Source organism: Xiphophorus maculatus, chromosome 8 (genome assembly GCF_002775205.1).
Source record: "Xiphophorus maculatus strain JP 163 A chromosome 8, X_maculatus-5.0-male, whole genome shotgun sequence".
Classification (NCBI taxonomy): Eukaryota; Metazoa; Chordata; class Actinopteri; order Cyprinodontiformes; family Poeciliidae; genus Xiphophorus; species Xiphophorus maculatus.
Genome location: NC_036450.1, coordinates 5,120,144 through 5,128,944, shown reverse-complemented (window position 1 = coordinate 5,128,944; position 8,801 = coordinate 5,120,144). Strand labels below are relative to the sequence as shown.

The 8,801-nt window shown below is 39.5% G+C and overlaps 1 long non-coding RNA gene across 1 annotated transcript; it reads left to right on the top strand.

Annotated features, from left to right (window-relative positions):
- The first annotated feature begins 1,065 nt into the window (after positions 1-1,065).
- LOC111609508 lies at positions 1,066-8,801 on the top strand. The gene is made up of 3 exons (XR_002753153.1): positions 1,066-1,093; positions 1,228-1,347; positions 8,762-8,801. It is a non-coding gene; the product is annotated as an uncharacterized LOC111609508 (long non-coding RNA).

Here is an 8,801-nt window from a genome sequence, read left to right as displayed (position 1 = left end):
ACAGGTTCTGGTTCCATTAGAGCTGAACAGAACCTGGATCAGCAAAATAAAAGGAGCAAAGTCTTTGTGTTCAAACTGGGAGTTCTGAGAAGAATTCGTGTCTTCAGAAGTCAGCAGGTAAACATTCCTCTGAGTTCCAGTCAGTACCAGTTAAACCAGTTTGGCTTCATTTCTCCTCTTAAAACTTTCAGTTTAAACTGACCTGTTCAGTCGTGGTACCAGTCTGGTTCTACCGCGGTTCTGTTGGGTCTCCATTTGTTATTCAGATGTTCTTCTTCAACTGTTTGGATCATTTGTACAAACTGTAAGTTTTCTTTGTTTTCTACTTGAACTTTGTCATCAGGATCTTTCCTGTTAGTTTCTTATTTTTCTCTCTGATGTTTGGAGAACAAAAATCTACTGACTAGAAGTCATAGTTTCATCTCTCTGCTGTTTATAATAATAATAATCCCTTAATAATCTAAGGGATTATTAGATTACTGATAAACTGGAGTCCAACAGCTCTTGATGAAGAGCTGATGTTCTTCTCTGAACAAACTGATTTATGTTTTTATTTCCTGGAGTCAAATTCTGGTTTTCACCATTAAAGTTAAACACAACAGTTTCAAAGTAAAATATTATTCTTAAAATTTGTTTAATTCAGTCAGATTGTTAAATAGTTCATCTTTGATAAAGCTGGTAGTTCAATAAATGTGAACTAAAATACTTCCTGTTGTTCAGGTTGAATCAGTGAATGTAAATGTTGCTCCATGTCTCCATCTAGTGGACTGATAGTAGAAGTGCAGCAGCTGATGGCAGCTTCCTCTGCCTCTCTGCTGTCTGACTGCATTCACCTGACACTGATATGAAGCAGAGAAGAAGAGCCAATCAGAGGAGGAGCAGCTGATCTTTTTCCAGCTCTAATGATGTAAAGGATGATCAGAGTTGATGTGCAGATGAATGATGTGTGTTTCCTCTGCAGGTGAAGGTAGAAAGTGTGTGTGAGCTGATGTGAATTCAGCAGCATGGATCAGTGTGAGGACAGAGAGGAGGGAGTCCCTCCCTCTAAAACCACTCTGTGTGGGGAAGATGAGAGCCAGAGCAAAGGTCAGAGGTGAGGTCACCATCTCTAACTGTCCACAGCCCTTTTCACACAGCGTTCACTATATCAGGCCAGAACAGATGTGGTGATGAAGCTGCTGCTGCTCCTCTTTGCTGATTAAGTTTTAATCATCATGTTTCTGTCAGGATCCATCAGAGACTCAAACCAGAACCAGAACCAGAACCCAGCTGTGTGTCCTTTAAAAGTGACAGGTCAAAGGGTGAGGTCATTAACTTTAAATCTCCTGGATCTCCACCATCAGAGAGGTGAGCTGTTTCTAACTGCTGTAACTGTTCAGTTTATATCTGTTATTATGACCATCCAATATTAATTTAACACACAAACACAAAAGGCAGAAGTGAGTTTAATTTCTAGATTGATATTTGGATTGTTCTCTAAATCTAAATGTAATTTATTTTCCAGACAGAGTAATGCTGAAAGAAAAAGGCTTTTATGAATTAATTTTATGTTTCCAGTTTCATCTCTGTGGTTCAAACATCATCCAACATAGTGAATTATTAACCATTTCCACAGTTAAGATAAAAAATATCTCATGTGGATATCTTTCAGAACCAGATGATCTATAACATACATAAGCTATTGGGTCATTCTCTGAATTCAGTTTATTTTGTGTCTCAGATTTATCTAAAAATATTTTCATATAATGCAACCAACATTTTTAAAGAAAAATCAAGTATTGGAAATATCCATGTGTCTTGGTAATATAACTGTGCTGACTCCATCATTATGTTTTGTTAAGTATTTGGTGGGTTAATTGTAAGTTAAACTATGGAACCTTACTGACACCTAGTGGACATTGTTTACACATTTAATTTGGTCAGTCAAGAAGAACTCGTCCAGCTGTACGGTTGGTGTCTTCGTTTGTCCTTCAGACACGTTTGTTCCTTGGACACTATTTGTCTGTAAGTTCATTTTATTAATCGTTATTCCAGCATTGTGTAATATTTTGTAGAACAGTTTTACGTTTCCCAACCAATATTTAAAGCTACATCGTTAGCTAATTGGAGAGAATTGGGAGTCACGTGTTTGCCTAGTTGTTTTCTGTATCTGTAGCTGATGTATACTTTTGTGTTTTGTTACAGTTTTACAAAACTAAAATAAAATAAAGGAAAAGAAAAGAAAAACAAACCAGCAAAGAGTTGCAAAATAAAACAAGAAAACTATCGAGGACTGTGTTGTGGATAGGAGAGGGGCGGGATCACGTGGTGTTATTAGTGATTGTAGATCACCTGTTGCGGACCTAGTGACTTTAGTGAGTGGGTGATGGGGGAGGTTTTACTTTTTGCTGACCGCTTTATGCTAATATGGTTTTTTGTCCTTGATCACTGTTTAAACCTGCGGATCCGGTTTTAGTGCTCTTTTGGACACTGTTCTTGAATATTGATAATATGACAAAATAAAACCATCTTAACTGCATCCTGGAATGGCGTTTTTGATCAGCTGGCGCGTCAACAAGGATTCCCCTATTCAGCTGCTCCGCGACTTTGTTTGACAGTCGCTAATATTTGTCAGCAAAAAAAACAACGACAACGGAGTTTTCTCGCACAGCTGGACGCTAATGCAAGCCCACACACCACAGCCACTATACCTATGAAAGAGGATCGTTTGACAAAGAAGTAGAAGACGACAGTGGTATGTAACCTGAATGATTGGTGCTGCGTGTTGCTCTTTTAACGCAGTTTGGTTCTGCCATGTGGAGCTGTTGTTGCGACACGCCCCCCGCTACGTTTTGCTCTGCGGCTGCGGCATTTTGGTGTGCGAGTGTGTGTTGTGGCTCTGCGTGCGTTCAATAAAGTTTAAGAAGTCGCTGTTGCCTGTAAGTTTCCTCTATTTTGGATTAAAATGAGTGGATCGTCTGCTGTATCAGCTTTTGAGAAACCTGAAAAGGATAAAAGAGCGATCGTTCTCACTGAGAAAGCTCTCGCAAATAAAATTGAAACGATCCAAACAGAGCGGAAAAAGTGTGTAAAGAAAATGAAAGGTGTAATATCATCCCTTAAAGAGCTAATGAAAGATGATAAAAATTATTCACAAGTAAAATCACTACTGGATGAGTTAACACACCTGTTTCAAGAGGCCATTATATTGCATGAATCTTTGCTGCCTTTAATTCCGCTTGATGAGCAAGATAAACAAAATACATGGTTTTCAAGTATCACTAAATACAACAAAGGATTTATTGAGGATGTTGAAACATGGCTTTCTGAAACAAATAAATGCTCAAGCAGGTCATCCTCTGACATGTTACGGTCACAGGAAACTCCATTAGGAAAAGAAGTGGAGGTTCAAGAACAAATGGAGCCTCAGTTATCTGCTAATCTCCAGCATGACATTCAAGATGATGTGTTGCCATCAGACAGTGTTTCAAATCAAGGAAGCAAGTCAAGCTCCAAAGTATCATCAACTTCATCTGCACGTCTCAGGGCAGAAGCTGAAATGGCTGCTTTACTCACACGTCAAAATATGCTCAAAGAAAAACATGCTATTGAAGAACAAGATTAGCAACTTAGGAAAAGGAAAGAACAGCTTCAACTTGAAGCAGAAATAGCTGCAACTGCTGCAAAAGTGAATGTGCTGAAAATTGGATCTGCAGTACAAAGCTCAGTTTCACGGAAATCTAATGGAATGGAATCCTATTTTAAAACAAAAGGAAATGCTGTTGAAACTCTTAATGCTAATACTTTTGTTCCACAGACAAAGAGAAATACAGTTAATGAAAATACAGAGCTTCAAATAAAAACAGTACAACAAAAAGTGACAAGGAAGAAGTTTGCACCTCTTCTTGGACCTTCTCATCCTGTAAGCAGAACAATATCGAATATGCCTCTGCAGCAAGCTGCTCAATCAGCAACTAATGAAAATCTGTCATCCATTATGGAGAAACAAAATGAATTAACTTGCATGTTGGTTCATCAACAAAGTCTCTCTTCACTACCCAAAAGAGAAATTCAACCTTTTGATGGCAATCCGCTTCATTTTCAGGCCTTTATTCGCTCATTTGAACACGTCATTGAATCAAAGACAGGTGATCCAGATGATTGCCTGCATTACCTCGCACAGTACACCAGGGGGCAGCCCAATGAACTTGTCAAAAGCTGTCAACATATGTCTGATGGTGGTGGATATGTAAAAGCAAAGACTATGCTGTATGAGCATTTTGGAAATGGGCATGTTATTGCATCTGCTTACCTGAATAAAGTTCATTCGTGGCCATTGATTAAATCAGAAGACGGAAAAGCTCTTCAGGCATACTATTTGTTCTTACGTGGGTGTTGTAATGCGATGGAGGACATTCAGGATCTTTCTGAATTAAACACACCTGCTAATATGCTTGCTGTGATTAAAAGATTGCCATATCAATTAAAAGATAAATGGCGAACAGTAGCATGTGACATCCTCGAGAAGCAGCATCGAAGAGCAACATTTATTGACATTGTTTTCTTTATTGAGCATCAAGTCAAAATTATTACAGATCCTGTCTTTGGAAACTTAATTGATGCTCCATCAATAAATTTATCAGCCAAGAGTACAGATGGAGGGAAACGTTTTTCTCGCCCAAGAACTACAGGAAATAGCTTTGGCATCACTACCTCTGTTGAGAGAAATAATCAAGACCCTCAGACTGATGTGAAGATTTGTTTGTTTTGCAGAGGTGGACACAAACTGGAGTTATGTTCTCTGCTTGAAAAGAAACCTCATAATGAGAAGATTTTATTTCTTAGAAGAAATGGCGTCTGTTTTGGTTGCCTGTGTACAGGGCACATCAGCAAAGAATGCAGAAAACGCCTTTCATGTAAAATCTGTGGTTTCAGACATGCAAGCATACTCCATATTTACAACAAGAAGAAGAATGAAGCTGAAGCAGTGAAATCTCTTGACACAGTTCAGACTAGTGGTCTTACTGGGGCCAGTGAACAGGACTGCAAGCTTGCCATCATGCCAGTCAAGGTGAAATCAAAGAAAGGTCAACGGATATTGGAAACATATGCCTTTTTGGACCAAGGGAGTTCAGCATCCTTTTGTACAGTGGGTCTTTTGGATAAGCTGAATCTCATTGGAAGAAAAACAAAGATTCTCTTGTGCACCATGGGACAAGAGAAAGTTGTGGACAGCTTCATTGTACCTGAACTTGAAATTGCTGGATTGGACAGCGACATGTATTATGACATGCCCGACCTCTTTACTCAGCACAAAATGCCTGTAGGCCTGAGTAACATCCCTAAGCAACAAGATCTGGATATCTAGCCACACTTGAAGCGCGTTCATTTGCCAGAGATCAAAGCACAGGTGGAGCTTTTGATTGGCATAAACATGCCCAGAGCTCTAGAACCTTTAGAGGTCATTAGGAGCGAAGGTGAAGGACCTTTCGCCATTAAAACTGTGCTCGGCTGGACAGTGAACGGGCCGATTGACCGAGAATGTTGGGAAAGAACGAGTGGTCTGTCAACTGTCACCATGAACATAATTTCTACTGTTACACTGGATTACCTATGGAAGCAACAATTCAAGATAGATTTTCCTGAAAGCAGAGTAACCCCTGAAAAACCCCTCTTTAGTTTTGTTGGAGTGGACTATTTTGGTCCATTTGAAGTGAAGCGTGGGAGAAGTCTTGTGAAAAAATATGGAGTTATCTTCACATGTTTGGCGATCAGAGCAGTACACATTGAGGTTGCCTCATCTCTTGACACAGACTCTTTCATTAACGCCTTACGACGTTTCATTGCAAGGAGAGGCCAAGTACAAGAGCTGCGGTCCGATAATGGTACCAACTTTGTGGGCGCAGAGCGCGAACTGAGACGAGCTATCGAAGATTGGAATCAGGAAAAGATCTCCGACGTGCTGTCACTGAAAGGGGTGAAGTGGATCTTCAATCCTCCAGCTGGATCGCACCATGGTGGAGCATGGAAGAGATTGATTCGTTCCATCAGAAAAGCTCTTACTTCCACCTTGCAGACACAGCATTTGGACGAGGAAGGACTTCAAACTGCTCTCTGTGAAGTGCAGTCAATCCTCAACAGTAGACCTATCACATTGGAATCCGCTGATCCAAATGATCTGGAAGCTCTAACACCGAACCATCTTCTCTTACTCAAGGCTAACCCAAGCTTACCACCAGGTTTATTCCAGAAAGATGATGTTTATGCACGGAAACAATGGAGACAGGTCCAATACATATCTAATCTGTTCTGGAAGAGATGGATTAAAGAATATCTGCCTCAACTTCAACAGCGCCAAAAGTGGATGAAGATTAGACGCAACTTTGTTCCTGGAGATGTGGTCCTTATAATGGAGGACTCGGCACCTCGTGGTTCCTGGATCATGGGCAGAATCACAGAAACTGTGCCAGACAAAATTGGACTTGTACGTCAGGTCTGGATTAAGACCCCAACCAGCCACTTATGCAGACCCATCACAAAGATATGCCTTCTTCAGGAGACTTCCGACCAATGAAGACAACACATTTGACTTAACTCAACTCTTGACATGACCCTTTGACTTGACTTTACCACAACTAGATGTACATCGCAGACTGACTATATTTAGGCTAAGTGCTGGTAACCTCTGGCCTATGACTGACTGACTATGGATGGACTATTTTGAAGAAAAAGGAGAAAATGACTGTTTGACTATTTGAAAATGACTTTCATGAACTCTTTGAATGTGTTGCCTCAATGTGTGTTTCTATGTAGTGTATATCTTAGGTTATGGTGTTGTATGAGTAATTATTACTGTGTAATGATGTAATAATTAGGGGCCGGAATGTTGTGGATAGGTGAGGGGCGGGATCACGTGGTGTGATTAGTGATTGTAGATCACCTGTAGCGGACCTAGTGACTTTAGTAAGTGGGTGATGGGGGAGGTTTACTTTTTGCTGACCGCCTTATGCTAATATGGTTTGTTGTCCTTGATCACTGTTTAAACCTGCGGAACCGGTTTTAATGCTCTTTTGGACACTGTTCTTGAATATTGATAATATGACAAAATAAAACCATCTTAACTGCATCCTGGAATGGCGTTTTTGATCAGCTGGCGCGTCAACAAGGATTCCCCTATTCAGCTGCTCGGCGACTTTGTTTGACAGTCGCTAATAACCTATAAATATGTAGAAATTGAATATTTTGGAAGTATCATAACTTGAACTTAACGGTGAGCACCAGAGTTTATTAGTAAAATTTTCAGAATTTATTTTGTGGTTTTAAAGGCTCTACATTGAAGATGATAAGAAATAAAGACATACTTTATTTTGTATTACTATCAGCTTCAATAGCCCCTCTGCTCTCGGCTCGCATACAGAGCTGTTGGCTAGTGGTAACACTCAGCCCCTCCAGTTTCAAACTCTTCCTATTAAAGTAAGAGTTAAAGAGTTAAACATAATTGAAATATTAGCAACATTCAACAGAAAAAGGAGCTAAGTCTATGAAAGCAATGTAGCCACTTTTGCTACTTTTGATTTAAGGCATAATAATGCAATTTATCATGATTCAGCTGAAGTAATGAAATGAACAAACTTCGGTCTGATTTTTGCTAGTGTGTTTCTTCCTCTTAAGCAGTGAAAGTAAATAAAATGTGTTACATGTCTTTTGCTTTAAGTATTTACTTACTGGGGGGTTTTTTGTTTGTGCTGCAGAGCCACAGCTAACAGCTAGCTCCTCACTTCAGCGGCTCTAACGGAGCCTGTGCCGTTCAGCTGCTGTCGTTCCTCCTACACTTTGGACTGAACCATTGTTCTAAGAATGGTGGGGGGTTCCTTAAAATTAATTCTTATTCTTTTCTTAGATGAATGGCAGATTTATTTCGTTCTTTGTTTTTATTGCATTTTTATATTGATATTGTTTAAATACAAAGGTTTCTTTCATGATTTATTTGGAGGGACAATTCCAAGATGGCGGGGATCCGGACCCCCCGACCCACTTGGGATTTACGCCCATGTCCATACAGGTCAGCCTGTGTTCAGTTTGAGTGAAAAGAGGTGCAGGTGATCCACGCTTCAGAGATCAAGAAGTGGCAGCAAAAGGCAACATGTAGAGGCACCAGCTGTGTGATTGGTCCACTCTCCTGGTTTTAAATGCATCAACTATAAACCTATCTATAGAAATAAATCTGCTCCACCAGGCCAGTGAAACACTCAGAGCAACAAAGACTCTTGCAATCCAGCTTTTAAGAAAAAAGAGCATTATTGCAGATCCTTCCTCCCAGCAGTTGTTAGACTTTCTAACCAGAACTGCTCCCAAAAAACTCTTACATATGATTATAAATTGCTCTACTCAGCTGCACATTATTTCAAACTGATTATGATGTTTTTATTAAATGTACAGCATTATTATTCCTCTATTGTAAATGTGTCCTTACTCTACAGCCTCCTATTATTTTTTATTTTTACCTTTTTCTTCAATGTTTTATTTTTCCATTTACCTTAAATTTGTTGCTGGTAAACCTGAACTTCCTGCTGTGGAAAAATGAAGGATGTTTCTATTCTGATCTGTTTTATAAGTGACAAATGTTGATTTTTTGACTCATTTAATGGAATTAGAGTTTTATTACTATTTCATTTTAGTGACAATTTAATTTATTGACTTTTTTCCTCTTGTGAAAATGTCCAGTTCAGACCTTGGGTTCTACCTTAATGTTCTCATCATGTGATGAATTGTGTGTCTGCAGCTTATCAGGCTGTTTGGTCTCAGAGGAAGGCTGTGCTTCT